The sequence below is a fragment of the Salvelinus sp. IW2-2015 genome, linkage group LG11 (assembly GCF_002910315.2).
Source record: "Salvelinus sp. IW2-2015 linkage group LG11, ASM291031v2, whole genome shotgun sequence".
NCBI lineage: Eukaryota > Metazoa > Chordata > Actinopteri > Salmoniformes > Salmonidae > Salvelinus > Salvelinus sp. IW2-2015.
Genome location: NC_036851.1, coordinates 23,722,284 through 23,743,827, shown reverse-complemented (window position 1 = coordinate 23,743,827; position 21,544 = coordinate 23,722,284). Strand labels below are relative to the sequence as shown.

At 42.7% G+C, this 21,544-nt stretch overlaps 2 pseudogenes; one reads left to right on the top strand and one right to left on the bottom strand.

The window, feature by feature from the left end:
• The window catches only part of LOC111970009 (small ribosomal subunit protein bS16m-like), a 59,139-nt pseudogene extending 55,180 nt beyond the window's left edge, over window positions 1-3,959 (bottom strand).
• Window positions 1-21,544, top strand: part of LOC111970578 (voltage-gated potassium channel subunit beta-2-like) — a 105,515-nt pseudogene that overhangs the window by 56,549 nt on the left and 27,422 nt on the right.

Below are 21,544 nucleotides of genomic sequence, written 5' to 3'. Positions count from 1 at the left end.
AGTCAGAGCTGCTCCGTTATGTGCCTGCACCACAACTCACTGCTGGCAGCCCAGGCCTTGCCTCATCCTCATCCTCCCAGGAATGATTAAATGTCTTTAGTCAGGACTGAATTAATGATGCACGCAAAACTGCTTATGATTATTTAAAGTAGCCCTTCTTGGCTTCTCAGGGAAACTGCAGAATATCCAACTGGCTGGCAGGGCAGGTGGGGAGTTAATCCTATAAGATATAGAGCCAAAAAAAGCATTTCGTTAACTAACACTCTCACTTGACTCTTTTCCCCAATACTAGCTCTGACTTTGCTGATAGCTACTTTGATGAAAAATGTACTTACAATGACTGTGATATGTGGTTGTCCCTCCTAGCTATCTTAAGATAAATGCACTAACTGTAGGTCGATCTAGATAAGTGTGTCTGCTAAATGACTAATATGTAAATCAAATCAAATGTATTTATAAAGGCTTTTTACATCAGCAGATGTCACAAAGTGCTTATACAGAAACCCAGCTTAAAACCCCAAACAGCAAGTAATGCAGATGTAGAAGGACGGTGGCTAGGAAAAACTCCGTAGAAAGGCAGGAACCTAGGAAGCAATCTAGAGAGGAACCAGGCTCTGTTTGACGGCCAGTCCTTTTCTGGCTGTGCCAGGTGGAGGTTATAAGAGTACATGGTCATTAAGGCCAGATTGTTCAAATGTTCATAGATGACCAGCAGGGTCAAATAGTAATCAGTGGTTGTAGAGGGTGCAACAGTTCAGCACCTCAGGAATAAATGTCAGTTGACTTATCATAGCTGAGCATTCAGAGGTCGAGACAGCAGGTGCGGTAGAGAGAGAGAGAGAGGAAGAAAGCGAGAGGGAGAGCTAGGGTCGAAAACAGCAGGTCTGGGACAAGGTAGCACGTCAGGTGGACAGGTCAGGGTTCCATAGCCACAGGCAAGACAGCAGAATCTGGATCACCAGCACGACCAGATGGACTGAGGACGGGACAGGGACAGGCAGGAGTCATCAGGCAAGGTAGTCCTGAGGCATGGTCTTAGGGCCCAGGTCCTCCGGGAGGGGAGGAGGAGAGGAGAGAGGGGGTAGGGGGAGGGGAGAGGGAGAATTAGAAGGAGCATGCTTAAGTTCACACAGCACACCAAATAAGACAGGAGAATTTCACCAGATAGGACAGGAGAATATCACCAGATAAGACAGACTGACCCTAGCCCTTCCGGCACAGACTATTGCAGCATAGATACTGGAAACTGAGAAAGCATCAGAGTAGCAGGATTACATGGTGTGCCACGTTGTGTGATGATGTTAGGAGCCTCCACTACTTTAGTAGCAACCATAGCTTTCCTTGCTAATGAGATATTGTTTTGTGCAAGGTGGGGCAACACCTGTCAAGCACATTGGTTCCATATCCAAAGTTCCACACTCATTTTTCTTCGTAGTCCAAATAGCATAGTTCTGAACTGTAGATCCCTGCAGTTGTCTAATTTGCCACTTCACCTCCCCTTCAGAAATGTTCAATGTACAGTCAAGTTGCATAATAACATCAAGGACTAAAATAGGTTGTTCAAATGAGCCTATCCACACCCCTGCATCAATCTTCATTGGACCAATAGAAATTGATAATGGTTTGGTCTGTTTCATATCTGCCCCCCCCCCCCCCACTCCCCACTTCCTGTAGCTTTCATGCTGCTTGCCCGTGTACTAGAGGACATACAGTATATGTTTTGCATAACATATGAGCAATACAGTGACTTCAGCACCCGTATCTACTAAAGAATCTACTGCAAAGTTATTAACCATCATGTTCACATATATTCCATCCGATTTCATATGTACACCAGCTGAGATGGGACGTAAGGGGTGGTCTATTAGTCCACAGCATCCAGCAAACTTTGCTGCTGAGCCGGAGAGAGCTTCTTACATTTCTGCATCAGCATTGTCTTGTTGGGGCTGTTGTCTTGATTTCATTTTCCCTTAGACGGACCCTGCTTCTCCTGGCCACTTCTCATAAAAACACGTTTTCTTTCCCGACATTCGCGTTGCCAGTGACCAGAAATCCCGCAATAATGACATACACCAGGTTTCTCTTCTGCTGAACAGATAATGTTGTTGGTTTCACTCAGAACCTGCACAACTCTGATAACAGCCGGTTTATTATGTTGATTGATGTCTCTGTCCAGTCGTGACAGTCTGTCGATGATGTCACCGTCGTTTTGTCTCTCCCAGTCATTAGTTGTGGAAACAAAAGTTTTTCGCAAATCATCATGTATGGATTGCATCAGCTGATGGGTGATTGCCCCATTTTTGGAGGAATTGAGTGTATCTCATCTTCCATGTCAGGTAACCCACTGTGTCTAACCACGTCTGCTCTAAACCTTTCTTCAAATTCAACAAACTGTTCTTTCGGTTTTTGAACACATTTGGTTATCTCTCCCCAATTAGTGGTTGTATTGGTCAGACCCTTAAGGAAAACATGTATGGCTCTCCATCCATCGACCACATCTTGCTCTACACCATGTTCACGGTTGTTCAAAACAAAGGCTAATAACTGTACCCATCATAAGGATGTAGATTGTAGAGTTTCTTATAACGCTATAGCGCTTCAAATGGTCCCATGTTTTCATACCCACTTCTCACGGATGTTTCAACGTTTTTGACCATTCATCCAACTGTTTTGGAGATGCTGATTTGTGTGTGATTACTGTCACCTGAGGTTTGTCTTTACTACCCTTTACAGCCTGTGTTCTGGTTGGCCTAAGACATAATTCGTCACTGCTGTCAGTATCTGTTGACTCAAAGCCAGGCAGTGCTGACCAGATGCTTGAAACCCGATCATCCTTCCGCAACTCAGTGTGAGGGTAGATTGAGGGAACAAATGGTCCACAGGTGGGGGTCAAGTCTGTTTTTACGACCCTTGCCTGTAATTGTTGAATTTATTCTTTCAAGGTTTTGATCTGTTCACCAAGAGCCCTTAAACTTTCTTTATCTCTCTTCAATGTCCTGTCACGATTCTCCAGAAAGAATTTCTCATCCCGTTTTCTTACTTCGGCTAAAACAGTTAAAGACCATCGTGTCTTTGTCAAGGAATTAGACATTCTCTGTATTTTTCCCCAAGCTTTTTATACATCAGACAGATTCCATATTCCATCTTTGTCAACAATGACGGAATATTTCTTCATTATCTCTTGCCTACACTTCTCTACTTTGAAATGGTTCTTCATATCACTAAAGAGTGAATTTAAAATATCTGTTCCACCCTTTTCCAGAGTGATTTTCTCACTTAACAATGGCATTATATTAACTTTAAAAGTTGTATAATATATATCTCTTTGTTTATATATTCCTTTAACCCCAAAATATATCCTCTTTTGAGGACTCAAACCTCTTCTAGAACACATTGTCTCTGTAGGTCCTGGCTACCCATAAAAACGTATGTTCACTTCAAAAAGCTTGTTGAAGGCTTACATTAACCACAAGTGTAAAAATTGCTACTCAACTAGCAACTCACTTCTATGCAACAAGAAGGTTTCACAAAAAGAAAGGACTCTAAAATGTTAAGAGGACTCAAACACCTATAATAGAGAACAAAGGACTTGAACCTTAAACATCACAGATACGTATCACTCATTGCATGCATTAATTTGAATCTGATTTGGTTCTTTTAAAATGATACTGGTCTAGACTCACCCAGCACTTCTGCCATCAACCAGGAGATTGAGTTGACTCCCCAAAGTGGGTTGTGCTCAGCCTTCTCTCTTTCTTCTGGATCAACACACAGTTGAGTTTTTCTTGTTGTTCAGACCTATTCATCCGGGTCATGGCACCAAATGTTAGCAGTTGATGTTACTCTTCAATAACACAGACCGCAAAGTAAATCAGGGGGAGGAAAATAGGTGTATTATTATTCAAAGAGGATGAATCATGCGGGGAGGTAGATGTTCATGTTCCCCTGACCCCAGTGATTCTCCCCAGTGATTCTCTCCACAGAACAAAGGGACAGGATGTAGTTTATAACCCAGCCCTAGCCTATGGTTGACCAATTAGAATTCCTTGCAATAAAACTGTGCCAATGGCCAAATAACAAGTATCTTATTTCAGGTTGGACCAATGAGAACGTGCCACACGTAGCTATGAGTTCAGGACGGACATTCCTAACAGATGTTGAACTGAAAACCAACTATTTCCATTGATAATTCCCTATTGACCATTAGTACTCTATTGACTTTCAGTACTTTTGACCTCTCGTCCTCTGCGTTGTTTATCTTCAAAATATTCTTACAGTTGTAATAGGGTCTAGTAGGCAGCTGGATAGTTTTGAAGCCATTACTATTTTCGTAAATGTGTCATTCATAGCGAGCTACCAAGAAGCTATTTCAATCAAGTTAGGGTAGCTTGTCTAACTATAATAGCTGGCATTGGTGTTCAAACAGCTAAATCATTTTTTAAGTGGCAACTTTATTTTTGAAAACTTCCAGTCTTCCAGTCACAGACACTGCCTTAGTTAAAGTGGTAAATTATATTAGAGCTAACACAGATGCCAAACAGCTCTATGTCATTGTACTCTTAGTTTTAAGTGCTGCATTCAACACTGTTGACCATGATGTCCTTCTGGACAGACTGGAGAGGTGGGTTGGCCTCTCCAGTCCAGTTCTGAATTGGTTTAGGACCTATTTAACCGGTTGAGAGTTTGTCACTCGTGGTGATCATAACTCAGAGAAAATACATATCACATGTGGCGTTTGACAAGGTTTGAATTTGGGTCCGGTACTGTTCCGTTTATATATGTTACCCCATTGGCAGCGTTATCAGAAAGCACAGCATTCATTTTCACTGCTACGCAGATCATACACAACTTTTATTTCTGTGTCACAAGGATTTTAGCTCCACGGAATTTTTTTTAGACTGTATTAGTGATTTAAATTCTTGGATGGCTCAAAACTTCCTCCAGCTAAATCAAGATAAGACCGAGGTACTTATTGTTGGAGCCAAAGCACAGAGAGAGAATCTAGCCGCACATTTTAATTTACAGGCAATAAAGATAAAACACCAGGTAAAAAACCTAGGTGTTATTTTAGATTCTGAACTAAATGTTGAATCACACATTAGAAATGTGACAAATAGCTTTTTACCACCTGAGGAACCTTGCCACGGTGCAGCCATTTCTCTCTCAGGCTGATACAGAGAGACTCATCCATACTTTTATTACAAGCAGACTTGACTACTGTATTGATCTCCTGTCTGGTCTACCCAAGAAAGCCATTGGTCAACTGCAAAACATACAGATTGCTGCAGCACGGCTCTTGACCAAGACCAGACGGAGTGCATACACCGGAGAGCACACACCAGTTTTAAGGTCTCTGCACTGGCTGCCTGTGAGTTTTAGAATGAATTTTAAGATTATTCTATTGGTTTTTAAATCAATCCACAATTGTGCACCCCAATGCTTTTAAGTTATGTACCCAGTAGGTCCCTCAGATCCTCTGGCTCTTGGTCCGAGGCCTTCCCAAGCCTCGGACCAAGAGGCATGGAGAGGCAGCCTTTAGTTATTATGCCCACAGCCTCTGGAATAGCCTGCCAGAAAAACTGAGGTGGTCTGAAACTGTGGAGATATTTAAAATGAATCTTAAAACACCGTTTTTTTATCTTATGTTTGTTGTGTAGTAAATATTTCAGCTTTTATTTTCATTGGTTTTTATTAGTTGTTTCCTGTAAAGCGCATTGCATTCCATGTATGAAATGTGCTGTAAATAAAGCTTGATTTGATGCCTGCTGGCAAGGTTGCTAGGCAAGCAATAACTAAATGTACTGAATAAGACTCACATTCCTTTCCAGATTTTCTCCAGATTTTAGCAGAGGCAGAGAAGAATATTTCGTTTCTCTGAAAAAAGAACCACCAGTCAGGAGAATACAGACAGCTCAAGAGGCATAGTTAGATATGCAGAAAAATATACATATTTTTGACAGAATTAAGAATAATGATTATGACTCTAGATTGCAAGAAAAAGCTGTTTCAGGTGTTTGAAAATTATCCAACTTCAGGACGGCCCGCCCAAATCCACCCCCCAGCAATCCTCACGTACTTTGTGCCCCCTCAGATTTTTGGGGTGGATGACGCCCCAGATTACAGCGCCCAGTATAACTACCTGGCAGAGTGATGTGTCGGTGTGTGAGCTGAGCAGATGGTGTTTAAATCACACTGCTGTGTTGTTCAGGTGTGAGTTAGCTAGCAGAGATGGAGACGCAACACCGCCTGGTGCCTAGCCTATATTCACTATAAAGCTGATTCAGCAGTCCGTCCGCATTGGCTGTGCTACTTTGAAGTCTTGTCATTTTTAGACCATACCTGAACAGATGTCAGTGTTTACAAAGAAGACGGTTGCAGGAAATGGGTGCCTTTTACATATGAAAGCTGCAACATGGATGCATGCTCCTGTTTAGGAGTTTGGCTTGAGACGTGTCAGGCTATACTTCAAAGTCATCCTACGTCTTTTGTTGTCAAGTGATTGGATTTAGGTAATCTCAGTTCTGTAGCTGTTTTCACCCCTTCCAAGCATGGGTACATTGGCCTATATGTAGTATGGGTTACAAAAGGATTGGGTGTTTTTGATTTGGGTGTTGGCTAATCAGAATCACTTTATTCTCAATTACATTTACACATACCCAGAATTTGACTTAGTGAATAGATGCTGCCAGCAATAGACAGTATACAGACAAAGTCAACATACAGGATATACAATATAAATACAGAGAACATAAAACACTGGAGTAAAACTGAGTTACAGTGAGGATATACAATTTACAGCAGGAATATACAGTGTATATATATATATATATGCAGAGGAAGGGATGCTGCCATGACAAATTTAGACAGTGTAGGGCTGACCCCAGTTAGTCGACTGGTCGATTGTTTGGTCTTTAGGCTTTTGGTCGACCGAGATTGTTTTAGTCGAGCAGTAACAAGTATATATATGTACACATATTTGCGCCCATCTCAGTGAACTAATCCATTGCAGAGGCCTAGACTAAAAGCCAATTTATGCTTGATCTGAAAATGTGGTAGGAGGCTCCATATGGAGGGTGTGATGCAATAGCAGAGCCTCCAGAGGCATGCAGAAGCTAAATTGAGCTCTGTACCACGTCGCCATGCGCCTCCCAATTTTTGGAACATTGCAAAGGGCTCTGTATACCTCCGCATGGACATGATTGGTTGACGGTAGGTGGGGGCGGTACATCCTGTATAAACACAAACTCACTTCTTTGACAACAGCTCTGCTCCACGAAGTGCAAGAAGTAGGAATGCCCTGACTCCCACTGAGGCCGTAGCACCGTAAATGCTGCATGGCCAATGCAGATGTCGCATGGCCATGCGCTCAGATGCGCAATGCACTCCTCTCTCCAGTATGCGCTCTCCCACGCCAATTTGTGCACATTCATTGTTTGCGTTTGATTGTTAGTGTATATCAATTCCCCATTACATATCACCAGTAGTACATTTACATTTCTAATCTACAATGTCTATTACTTTGGTTACGGTAATTTAGTTTTATGCACTCATTATTATTCCAGTCTTCCTGTTCTCATTGTCAGAATGGACACATTGTTTGCAGAGTGCTCAACCTATGCTACACTTGTGAGAAACACGTTTTGGTTTATTTCATTCTATTTACAAGTTTAGTCACTATCTTTTGTTTGGAGCGCTCCTGTCAATGTTGAGTAAGGTCATGCATGCATAGAAGTGGGCCTACAGGCTACTTGGCCTGATTATACATAGAAGTAGGCCTATAGGCTACCTGGCCTACACACAAATGTAGGCATATAAATGTGCCCATTTGTGGATCGAATAGTATTTCTGATTGGCTTAAGGCACCACCACTAATGACCTGTGGAGCTTCTCAAAGTAATGTTTTCTTCACCTCAGTGCTAACTTGGACTGAAATAAGTTCCGGTACTCATTTTGGGTGCTGGTACTGTTTATATTTAGGTGCAGAAGCTCCACAGTACTTTTGAGCTAATATTGTATAAGAGAAACAAGAGCTCAAGCAGTAGAACATTTGAGGTGCCGGTACTAAGCTCCGGTGAGCTCCTGCCTGAGTCAAGCACTGTTTCTTATCCCTTGCGCAAATAACCTACAGCTGTGTCTGTCCTGAGCTCACTGGCAAGGGAAACTCTGAGGGCCCAGAATATTTTATATAATGTTGCAAGTTCGCTAGCGGTCGGGCCAGAACAAAGTTAATAGTTAATAAAATGTTTCAAGTTTGTTGCAGACAGGATGTAACATATATGCCGGGAGTCAGGATGCAGAAGGTGAGTTTAATAATGAACCGATACAGATTAACAAACATGAGACACGTACTGAACGTGAGAGAAAACAATACTACCTAATGACTGATGTTAACTGAGGGCTAAATAAAGAGCGAGTAATCAAGGGGAAAATGATGACCAGCTGTGCATAATGATGGGGAACAGGTGTGCCCTGATATAGTTGCAGGGCCGGTGGTTAGTAGAACTGCGATGTCAAGCGCCGGAGGGAGCAGGAGTAGGCATGACCCACAGGCCATGTGGACCCAATGTGATTCATAGGATATTTATTTTTATCAGCATATTTTCTACCTGCAGGCTGCAGTGTATTTATTTGTTGGCTTTATGTAGGTTATTTTTACATAGTTGGCAATGTTACTTTTTAGGTTTGTATCATTTTCATTTAGATAGAATTTTGATTAACTACATGACAATGATTTTGAGATATGAAGACATTATAAACTAAATGAAACCGTTTCACGAAGATGTGCATATGAAAACTATAACTGGCACGCAGATTGGTAGAAAATGGTAAGATAAATTGGCATTCCACATGAGAAAGGTTGCCGACTCCTTGTGTAGCCTACTACCGGCAACTTCAGGAGAGTAATGGCAGAATCTGTGAAAGCCAGCAGGAGCAGGAGAAGAATAATTTGGTCAGGTTTTTTTCTTCTGGTAATCTAGATCTCTGGCGCCATCTTGAGGCATTTGTCTTATTTCATCAAACCGTGAGCTTTAAGCATCAGACAAGCTCAAGGCATATAGTTGATTTTAGTAAAACACGTAGGGTGTGTCTATATGTGGAAAAATACACGTTTAAATTGGTCGAAAGAACAGACAACTTTCTGTCGACCAAGATTTTTTTAAATTGGGGACAGCCCTAATACAGTGCATATACAGTGTTTGGCAGAGGTGTAAATTGTGCAAGTTATTATAATAAAGGGTCTTTGATGGCAAGGTGCAGTGTTCGGGTCAAATGAAAAGTCTCTTAATCCCTATGAACACGATAGCCGGGTCATAAAGACTTCATTTTGCACTCAGAGAGGCTCTCTATTATTGAGCCAGCTCTCCATGGGCTTTACTCGTTCCTGAAATGTGTCTCTTTAGAGAGGAACACCGAGCAAGACACTTACGCCTTCTGTACTGTAGCCGCTAGACACTCCAGTACAAACACAGATAGGACTTTATACTGCAGCCTCCAACTCTTACAGCCTCGGCTACATACATAGCCTAGTGTTTAGAGTAAGTGGCTATCTTTAATGGACAAGGAAAGAAAACGTGGCATCTGTTTGCTAGGGGCATGTTAGGGTGAATTGCCAAATTTTGTGTGTGTGTGTGTGTGTGTGTGTGTGTGTGTGTGTGTGTGTGTGTGTGTGTGTGTGTGGTGGTGTGTGTGTGTGTGTGTGTGTGTGTGTGGATGTCTGCGTGAGTGCACTATGTGGATGTGTGTGCGAGAGATGTGTGCTAATGGGAGCATGTTTAGCTGAATGGGGAGGTGAAGACAGCTGTTTACTCCTTGCCTGACTGAAAGAGTTTAATTAGAGCCAGTGCTGCTCTGAGCTGAGCTGTGTGTTTGCATTAGCAGCACTCTGCTCTCATCTTCTCTCTATTTCTCTGCGTGTTATTGTCTTAAACACACTGGAAATAGATGTATTAAACCATCCTGCTATGTGCTGCCAGGATTAATAATAATCACAGTAGTTGTCGAGGGTGCAGCAAGTCAGCACCTCAGGAGTAAATGTCAGTTGGCTTTTCATAGCCGATCATTAAGAGTATCTCTACCGCTCCTGCTGTCTCTAGAGAGTTGAAAACAGCAGGTCTGGGACAGGTAGCACGTCCGGTGAACAGGTCAGGGTTCCATAGCCGCAGGCAGAACAGTTGAAACTGGAGCAGCAGCACGGCCAGGTAGACTGGGGACAGCAAGGAGTCATCATGCCAGGTAGTCCTGATGCATGGTTCTAGGGCTCAGGTCGTCCGAGAGAGAGAAAGAAAGAGAGAAAGAGAGAATTAGAGAGAGCATACTTAAATTCACACAGGACACCGGATAAGACAGGAGAAGTACTACAGATATAACAAACTGACCCTAGACCCCCGACACATAAACTACTGCAGCATAAATACTGGAGGCTGAGACAGGAGGGGTCAGGAGACACTGTGGCCCCATCCGATGATACCACCGGACAGGGCCAAACAGGAAGGATATAACCCCACCCACTTTGCCAAAGCACAGCCCCCACACCACTAGAGGGATATCTTCAACCACCAACTTACCATCCTGAGACAAGGCCGAGTATAGCCCACAAAGATCTCCGCCACGGCACAACCCAAGGGGGGGGCCAACCCAGACAGGAAGTTCACGTCAGTGACTCAACCCACTCAAGTGACGCACCCCTCCTAGGGACGGCATGAAAGAGCACCAGTAAGCCAGTGACTCAGCCCCTGTAATAGGGTTAGAGGCAGAGAATCCCAGTGGAGAGAGGGGAACCGGCCAGGCAGAGACAGCAATGGCGGTTCGTTGCTCCAGAGCCTTTCCGTTCACCTTCACACTCCTGGGCCAGACTACACTCAATCATATGACCCACTGAAGAGATGAGTCTTCAGTAAAGACTTAAAGGTTGAGACCGAGTCTGCGTCTCTCACATGGATGGGTAGGCAGACCATTCCATAAAAATGGAGCTCTATAGGAGAAAGCCCTGCCTCCAGCTGTTTGCTTAGAAATTCTAGGGACAATTAGGAGGCCTGCGTCTTGTGACCGTAGCGTACGTGTAGGTATGTACGGCAGGACCAAATCGGAAAGATAGGTAGGAGCAAGCCCATGTAATGCTTTGTAGGTTAGCAGTAAAACCTTGAAATCTACTACGACTACTTTCATCCTGTTTCTTGTGATTTCGCAGCATGTAGCCTATCCGTGTGTACGTCAATATCTAAGCTGATGAAGGGAACAGATATAATTGTGTCATGTTTTCCACATTGTATGACTGCACTGACATTTGTCAATTATTACAGACTTTTTTTTCTTCAAGATCCTAGTGTACAGTATAATTTTGATCCTTTTTGAGGATCTGTTACTAGTGCAGAGTATCAGAATTAGATTGTGTGTCAGTTATGTTGACGGTTAATCCCTGTTGTGTTTCTCTGTGTGACATGCCTTTGAACTGTCCATATGACATCTTGAGTGTTAAAGTGGAACTGACAGTGTTTTAGCAACATGAAATCTTATTAAAATCTGTTCATATAAACCCCCAGGAAGAATGATGCCTTTTTTATTTATTTTTACATTTTCTGGCAAGCCAGCACTTACAGTAGATATGGTCATTTTTTTCATTTGCATAAATTCATAGAATGTTTGGGAATGACGTAGAGTAAGGCATTTGTGAAAATGATATATCAATATAGAGTGGGAAAGTGGCATGCGATTGTTTGGACAATTAATAGACACTGCAGTAAATGTAACCGATGTGAAATGGCTAGCTAGGTAGCGGTAGTGCGCGCTAGCAGCCTTTCAGTCGGTGATGTCACTTGCTCTGAGACTTGAAGTAGTGGTTCCCCTTGCTCTGCAAGGGCCACGGCTTTTGTGGTGCGATGGGTAACGACGCTTCGTGGGTGACTGTTGTTGATGTGTGCAGACGGTCCCTGGTTCGCGCCCGGGTATGGGCGAGGGGACGGACGTAAAGTTATACTGTTACATAAATAAAACCTAATAAAAACATCTGTCTTGTCCAGGACCAGAGTCTACGCAGACCAGTGCGCCATAGCCAATCAGAGCTGCAGTAGACCTATATGCAAATAAACAATTTTGCCACATGGGCCTGCCATCATTGTCTTTGAACTGGACTGTGTGTTACAGACAGTAGCAACAGCACGACTTTAGATCATTGCCGTTGCTAGTTTGATTGTATTGACATTCACTGCCTTAGTTACAATCGTCCGTTTTTGTCCAAAATATTGAGTCATTCAAACTAAAACAGTGCATCCCGAATGCCTGGAGGCAGCAAACAATGTACCAGGCCAGCTGTGATTTACAACCTGATAGCAATATTTGTTGGACTACCAAGAAATGTCTTGGTGAATTATATTAATCATGCATTGAACTGCATCCATCTATTCTGCCAACAATACCTTACTGTACGTCATGGTATTTTTTGTCAAATACAACCTATTTTTAAAACCACTTATAAGGTTGGTTTTGTAGCATAAACTTAGCCTTTTATGTTTTTGACTGATATTCTAATGATTTGTTTCATATCTGCAGAGTAGTTGTCATTTCCACTTTAATTGGTGTAGAATGGTATACTATCCCAAGCCCTTAGAATACCATGGGGAAGTACTTAGAGGCTATTAGTGTTTCCCCTATATTCATTTAGAAGTGGTGGTCCACAACTACTAAATTGTTGCCACTGCTGCAATAAAGGAAAATGACAGTGGACTGTAAATGGCACGGTAAATGTTAAAGTATACAGTATATAAGATGCATGGTTAACTGCTTTTTACTCAGTCATCTGTGTTGTGAATATTTTAGTTCTGTCCTACACTACGCCAAATAGTGTCATATGGCACTGAATGATGCAGTGTGGTCATGATATGTGATCTAGTGAGTAAGCTTTTCTGCACCACTTTTTTTAGTATGTAAACTATACGGTGGCCGTGTCCGAATACCCATACTAGCGTACTACATACTTAAACTGCATACTATGTAGTCACCGTCAGATACTATTTAGCACGTACCGTTTATTAAAAAGTATGCGGTTTGCAACGGCCGCAACGCAGTAGCGGTTCTGACTGGCTGAGTACTGTAGGTGGGGCGGGGCTGACTGGCTGAGTACTGTAGGTGGGGCGGGGCTGACTGCGGGTGGATTTTTCTAAATTCAACAGACATGCATCGCATTAACCAGCTCATTTCCAATTTGATGAATTACTCTAAACTCTGAATAGAATATGAATGGCATTATAGGCCTACTCTGGCTGGTTATAGGCAGACTATCACATTCACATCACATTAATTTGGTTCCATTTCAACATATTTATTAGTGAAACCAGAGTGCTGTAACATATATACATTGAAGTGTTCACACCAAAACTTTTCAAATGTTCAAATCAAAAGGCTATTGCACAGAAAAATGTGCACGGTCGGGTGCATCGCAAATTCAGAACCGCAGGACAGCAACATACTAAACCATGGGGTTCTTGGTCACCTCCCTGACCAAGGCCCTCCTCCCCGATTGCTCAGTTTGGCCGGGCGGCCAGCTCTAGGAAGAGTCTTGGTGGTTCCAAACTTCTTCCATTTAAGAATGATGGAGGCCACTGTGTTCTTGGGAACCTTCAATGCTGCAGAACTGTTTTGGTACCCTTCCCCAGATCTGTGCATCGACACAATCCTGTCTCGGCGCTCTTCTGACATGCACTGTCAACTGTGGGACTTTATATACAGTCGTGGCCAAAACACAAATATTAATTTCCACAAAGTTTGCTGCTTCAGTGTCTTTACATGTTTTTGTCAGATATTACTATGAAATACTGAAGTATAATTACAAGCATTTCATACGTGTCAAAGGCTTTTATTGACAATTACATGAAGTTGATGCAAAGAGTCAATATTTGCAGTGTTGACCCTTCTTTTTCAAGACCTCTGCAATCCGCCCTGGCATGCTGTCAATTAACTTCTGGACCACATCCTGACTGATGGTAGCGCTCACCTTGTCTTGCCCCAAACAATCGGAAAGGGGATTCATCAGAGAAAATGACTTTACCCCTGTCCTCAGCAGTCCAATCCCTGTACCTTTTGCAGAATATCAGTATGTCCCTGACGTTTTTCCTGGAGAGAAGTGGCTTCTTTGCTGCCCTTCTTGACACCAGGCCACCCTCCAAAAGTCTTCGCCTCACTGTGCGTGCAGATACACTCAACACCTGCCTGCTGCCATTCCTGAGCAAGCTCTGTACTGGTGGTGCCCCGATCCCGCAGCTGAATCAACATTAGGAGACGGTCCTGGCGCTTGCTGGACTTTCTTGGGCGTCCTGAAGCCTTCTTCACAACAATTGAACCATTCTCCTTGAAGTTCTTGATGATCCGATAAATGGTGGATTTAGGTGCAATCTTACTGGCAGCAATATCCTTGCCTGTGAGGCCCTTTTTGTAAAGCAATGATGACTGCATGTGTTTCCTTAAAGGTAACCGTGGTTGACAGAGGAAGAACAATGATTCCAAGCACCACCCTCCTTTTGAAGCTTCCAGTCTGTTATTCGAACTTAATCAGCATGACAGTGATCTCCAGCCTTGTCCTCGTCAACACTCTGTGACGACCCTCCCACTCTGTCTACCGTTTTCTCTCTCTCTGCTCTTGTTTCCTTATTAGGATGCCGGTGGGCGGAGTTGGGAGGGTCGTCAGCTACATGGGAAACACCTGGGCCCACTCTCCCAGGATAAATACACCACTTCCCCATTCATAGAGGAGACTCTCTCCATGCAGACACCTTGATAGATTTGGTTATGTTTCATGGTGCTTTTTGGTTGGTTGTTTGTTGTAGCATCTTTCAACACCCTGCATTATCACATTCATGCATACAAAACATTCACTTACACTACTGATTACTGATTACACACACCATTGTATATTATACCTAGTTTATTTATTTAATAAATATATTTTGTTACTCCTTATCTCCACGTGGTCTCCCTTTTGTTACGGGCTCTGAGCCGGTTCGTGACAACTCACACCTGTGTTAACGAGAGAGTCACTGACATGATGTCAGCTGGTCCTTTTGTGGCAGGGCTGAAATGCAGTGGAAATGTTTTTGGGGGGATTCAGTTCATTTGTATGGCAAAGAGAGACTTTGCAATTAATTGCAATTCATCTGATCACTCTTCATTACTTTCTGGAGTATATGCAAATTGCCATCATACAAACTGAGGCAGCAGACTTTGTGAAAATTAATATTTGTGTCATTCTCAAAACTTTTGGCCACGACTGTAGACAGGATGCACCTGAGCTCAGTTTCGAGTCTCATAGCAAAGGGTCTGAATACTTATGTAAATAATGTATTCTTAGAACCTGTTTTTGCTTTGTCATTATGGGGTATTGTGTATAGATTGATGAGGAAAAAATATATTTAATCCATTTTAGAATAAGGCTTTAACGTAACAAAATATTGAAAAATTCTAGGGGTCTGAATACTTTCCGAAGGCACTGTATGTGACCCTGTTCTCATTCATCATCACAACTTGCCTTTCTACCCCACCGCCCTGAACTGTCTCACTCCCACAACCCCTCACCCCCTCTACCCCTTATCCTGACAAGTCTTACCCCTTCACCCTCTGACCTCCACCCTGACCTCTCAGCCCCTACCTTCCCCTCACCTTCTCAGGCCATCACCCTGACCTTTCAGCCCTACCTCTCCCTCTCTGGCCCTGGCCTGAACTCTCAGTAACACCCCATGTAGCCCTTCACCCCAGAGAGTTCCAGAGAGGACTGGATCAGATACTGTCTGATCCAGCCCATCCTACCTTGTTGACATGGTGAACACATATTGCAGCTCTCAGAGCTAGCGCCTCCCACCTCCCTCAGGGCCAAATATCAGGATAGGGAAAGAGTTGGACAGGGACGGTACAGCTGTCATCCATCTGGCTCCATCTGAATTGTGGACAGTCTGATCAGGTGCAGTGGATTTACGCAAATAACCCCTGAAATAGGCTTCTAAAGGCTCGCACATCACCCATTTAATTTAGCAGACACACCAAATGTGGATCTAGCGTTCGTCTGCCGATCGCTCAGCATGCTGTGTTTTAGGGACCACACACTCTAGATGTCTGACTGCCGAAGATGTTGATGCGATTCCACATATAAAATGGGTGAGCACTCGATTCACTAATAACATTGAGGTGCTAAGTACTTTTGAGCAGCAAACTCTAACTCACACCTCAGAAAACCCATAAAGACTGAGATGACCGCCTCTGTTCATTCACTTTGAAATCAGGGGCTTAGTGAACCATGACGCCACTGTGGTACAAACAGTCCAGAGGCATCTCATCTACAGCCAATGAAATAACTCTCACACAGTCAAAGTGGTCACTGGGTCCACTCATAATGTGTTGAGGCTGACTGTAGTGTAGTATACCTCTGTAGTCCATAATTGAAGAGGGTAAGAGACGTAGGTGACCTTACTGTTCTGGGCCGTGTCCAGGGAGGCGTAGCGGCAACCTGACCCCAGATCAGACCAGCCTGCTACAGTATTGCTACCAGGTCCCTGCAGGGGAGGAGAGGTGAAGGATAGCCCAGGGCCAACATGCAGTATCAACAGCCAGCCTGGTAAAATATTCAGCACTACACAGAACTGACAAAGCGAAGTATCGTTCCTAGGTGAGCAAGGACAGAGACCAGACTGGGTGTCTGATCGGTTTGTTACTTTTTGTTTGTTTTGAAAAAGACTTAACTCAAATACACACCTGTCCTGCACTTGATCGTTTTCCTCAAGGTTGGCGGTATGTCACGCACAGGGCTGTGGCGGTCACAAAATTTAGTCAGCCAGTGATTGTCAAGCAAATAACTGTGCTTCACCCTTTTTCCTCCAAACATAACGATGGTCATTATGGCCAAACAGTTCTATTTTTGTTTCATCAGACCAGAAGACATTTCTCCAAAAGTACGATCTTTGACCCCATGTGCAGTAGCAAAAAGTAGTCTGGCTTTTTTATGGCGGTTTTGGAGCAGTGGATTCTCCCTTGCTGAGCGGCCTTTCAGGTTATGACGATATAGGATGGGTTTTTACTGTGGATATAGATACTTTTGTACCTGTTTCCTCCAGCATATTCACAAGGTCCTTTGCTGTTGTTCTGGGATTGATTTGCACTTTTCGCATCAAAGTACGTTCATCTCTAGGAGACAGAACACGTCTCCTTCCTGAGCGGTATGACGGCTGCGTGGTCCCATGGTGTTTATACTTGTGTACTATTGTTTGTACAGATGAACGTGGTACCTTCAGGTGTTTGGAAATTGCTCCCAAGGATGAACCAGACTTGTGAAGGTCTACAGTTTCTTTTCTGCGATCTTGGCTGATTTCTTTGGATTTTCCCATGATGTCAAGCAAAGAGGCACTGAGTTTGAAGGTAGGCCTTGAAATACATCCACAGGTACACCTCCAATTGACTCAAATTATGTCAATTAGGCTATCAGAAGCTTCTAAAGCCATGACATAATTTTCTGGAATTTTCCAAGCTGTTTAAAGGCACAGTCAACTTAGTGTATGTAAACCTCTGACCCACTGGAATTGTGATACAGTGAATTATAAGGGAAATATTCTGTCTGTAAACAATTGTTGGAAAAATGACTTGTGTCATGCACAAAGTAGATGTCCTAACCGACTTGCCAAAACTATAGTTTGTTGACAATACATTTGTGGAGTGGTTGAAAAACGAGTTTTAATGACTCCAACCTAAGTGGATGTAAACTTCCGACTTCAACTGTAAACACAGTTAAGCATCTCTTGGCTCCACACATAGCCTACAAGACACTGATGCTGACCTTTGGAACATCTACATTTTTAAAAAGTCTAATACATCCATGTAATATAGCTTACACCTTAATAAATCCATGTAATATAGCTTACACCTTAATAAATCCATGATTTAGTTTAGACAGGTCTAAAGAAGCATGATATGAAGAAAAGGTATTCTATTTCAGAAGAATAGAGTAGCATTCTCTGAGTTGTCCTGATCTGGCTATGCCATATGGCTGTGGGCTACGCTAGTTCATTTAGCAGACAAAATTTGCTTAGAATTCCGTGGCATTATTTTGTAATATGAAGAATACAATTGAACAAAGCTGAATAAAATAGAAAGGATATTTTCTCCAAAGGATTTGATGGAGTACCCACACATGCAGCTATTCTGTGTTGAGCGGTTAACAAAGAAATAGGTATTCCTATATGCTTAATTTAGAGTTATTAATGTAACTTTAGTTGTTCTACAAACATTGGGCTATATGTTTTGAATTTGTAATACTTTCTAAGGCTGCATGATGCGACTAGTGATGATTTGAAAACAGTCGCTTGAAAGGCATGAGCTCTGCTTTGTTTTTGCGCAGGCTGTACACACTACATCAGTCTCTGATTCACAATTTAACAAGCACTTGATAATGCCTAGAATTTCACGGCGGCATCCCCTGTGTGTGGCCGTAATGCACCCTAAAAAAAATCCATGTATTTTGCGGCCAGTGGCCGTTGTGCCCTTCTCCCTGAGTGCTGCGCACTCCATCACATGATCAGGTCTTTCTCACAGGCTACAAGTGAAGACGAACACATCAGGGACGCAACTGTGCGCGTCCTTATCCAATTCCGAGGTGCATATTGAAGATATTGGAAGTGTCCACATTTACTTTTTGTCAGCCAACAAGATGAGTAGGCATAACGAACAGCAAAATCACTAGTCTATGTCAATCTACTATCCCCCATAGTACAAAACTCAACCTATTCTGTGCGATAAATAAATATTCCAAACATAATCTGGGATGCGATAGATCCCAAATTAATACAACCACTAGCATCAAAAAACTTATTTTATGCAATATGGCTGAGGCAACAGGTCAGAACGTGGAGCTTAAAATGTTGATAAACTATCAGGCTATTTCTTCACATTATAAGGGCAGCAATGCGCACATGGTAGTGCCAATGTTCCATTACCAGAAAACGCCATTAATAAAAGTGACCGCAAATTAAATTATGCATGTAGTGCTTTTATTATGCATTTTTATAGTGAAAATTATCTTCCCCAAACTCACACACTGCTTATGTGTATGCCAGTTAGGCTCTACACCCCTTGTAAAGCGGATGAATACGTTTAATTTTAAGAAGTTATTTGGACACTTTTGTTATGATACAAACCTTATTATAACATATAGGCCCATGGGCTAGGCTACATGAGGTGAGCAACTATGATTTGAAAAAGTTGCAAAAAAAGCCATTGTTTCTTATGCTGGGCATCATTCACAAGTGATAGGCTAATATTGTCACCCATCAGACTATTCTTGATTTGATATTGTCTTTACATATACTAAATAATATACAGTACCAGTCAAGTTTGGACACACCTACAGTACTCATTCCAGGGTTTTTCTTTATTTTGACTATTTTCATCATTGTAGAATAATAGTGAAGACTTCACAACTATGAAATAACACCAATAGAATGATGTAATGACCAAAAAGTGTTAAACAAATCAAAATATATTTTATATTTGAGATTCTTCAAAGTCGCCACCCTTTGCCTTGATGACAGCTTCGCACACTCTTGGCATTCTCTCAACCAGCTTCATGAGGAATGTTTTTCCAACAGTCTTGAAGGAGTTCCCACATATGCTGAGCACTCGTTGGCTGCTTTTCCTTCACTCTGCGGTCCAACTCATCCCAAACCATCTCAATTGGGTTGCGGTCAGGTGATTGTGGAGGCCAGGTCATCTGATGCAGCACCATCACAAAGTGTGTGTATGTATGTTTGTTTTGTGTGTTGTGTTGGTATGCATGTGTGTGTTGTGCGTATGTAGTGTTTGAATTATGTTGACCAAATTTGACACTCATTGACCTCCATACAAAAAAATCCCCACTTCCACTGCTTCGCGCTGTATTTTTGTGTGACCTGTTTAAAGTAAACCCTATGGAACAGCAGGGACTGTGAAGCAACACAAACATAGGCACAGACACATGCATACACACACGATAACATACGCACTATACACATACGTACATATGTATTTTGGGCTGTAGATATGGGTTAGTGGAGTAGGGGCCTGAGGGCACACAGTGTGTTTTGAGATCTGTTATGAATGTATTGTAATGTTTTTTTAATTGTATAACTGCCTTCATTTTGCCAGATGCCAGTAAGAGTAGTTGCTAATGGGGATCCATAATAAATACAAAATGGAAATATTCAGTATTCAAATACTCAGTCCACATGGAAAGTGGGCTTTTTTGATCCCCTTGCTGTTTCAGAGCAAAATGAAGGGAATGTTTTGCTCTTAGTCACCACAGCAATTTAGCACACCTACCATGGCTTCACAAGACACCCACACACTCATAATCCTACACACACACACACACACACACACGTAACACACAGCCATGGACACTCTCATACATAAACATAGTAAGTGCCATAATGTATATTCCAATAATACCTGCTTGCACACAATCATACTCCTACAAAATGACAGACAGACCCCCCCACATACACCTACACACAACTTCTCCCACACCATCTATTACATCATTTCATATCCCACATATCTTACTTACCTCTAGCAGAAGTCAACTCAAGGTTCTTTACTCAGTTTTTAGTTGGTATGGTACATTGTGTTTTAAGCATATCCCATTGGCTTTAAGGATCTCATATTGGGAATGGGTTCTTGGTATTGAGAGCTCAGGAAGGGATATATCACCATTGAGAGCATCCTGACTGATTGCATCACTGCCTGGTATGGCAACTGCTCGGCCTCCGACCGCAAGGCACTACAGAGGGCAATGCGAATGGCCCAGTACATCACCGGGGCCAAGCTTCCTGCCATCCAGGACCTCTATACCAGGTGGTGTCAGAGGAAGGCCCTAAAAAATTGTCAAAGACTCCAGCCACCCTTGTCATAGACTGTTCTCTCTGCTACCGCACGGCAAGCGGTACCGGAGCGCCAAGTCTAGGTCCAAGAGGCTTCTAAACAGCTTCTACCTCCAAGCCATAAGACTCCTGAACATCTAGTCAAGTGGCTACACAGACTATTTGCATTTATTTCTGTGGTGACAAGTGCAGCTCTCGAGGTTGTAGCCTAGCGTTGCCTCTAAAGTCTTCCCCTGTGGTTCACTGTTCCGCGTCGCAATGAAAAAACAAGTTGGCCATGTGCTTGCATAATGTTGACGTGCCAAATTTGAATGATAAACGACCTGCCATGCACAGTAACGTACCCAAAAAAGATGGAGAAAATAAATATGCCTTTTGAGCCACTGAAGACTGAGCCAGTCATTGTGGTTTTATAACACTAGAAAAGGCCTTTACTTCCTGCAGGTTTCTCCAGTGTGTTCTCCATCTTTTACCTGTAACCTCTTAGACCGAAAGGTAAAAGCAAACACCAAAGCTGTGTACTGTATGTCTGTCAGCGGTGGATTCTGTCTGAACGGTTAAGAGGTCCCACGTGGAGTCTGTCTGATTGGTTAAGAGGTACCACGTGGAGTCTGTCTGATTGGTTAAGAGGTACCACGTGGAGTCTGTCTGATTGGTTAAGA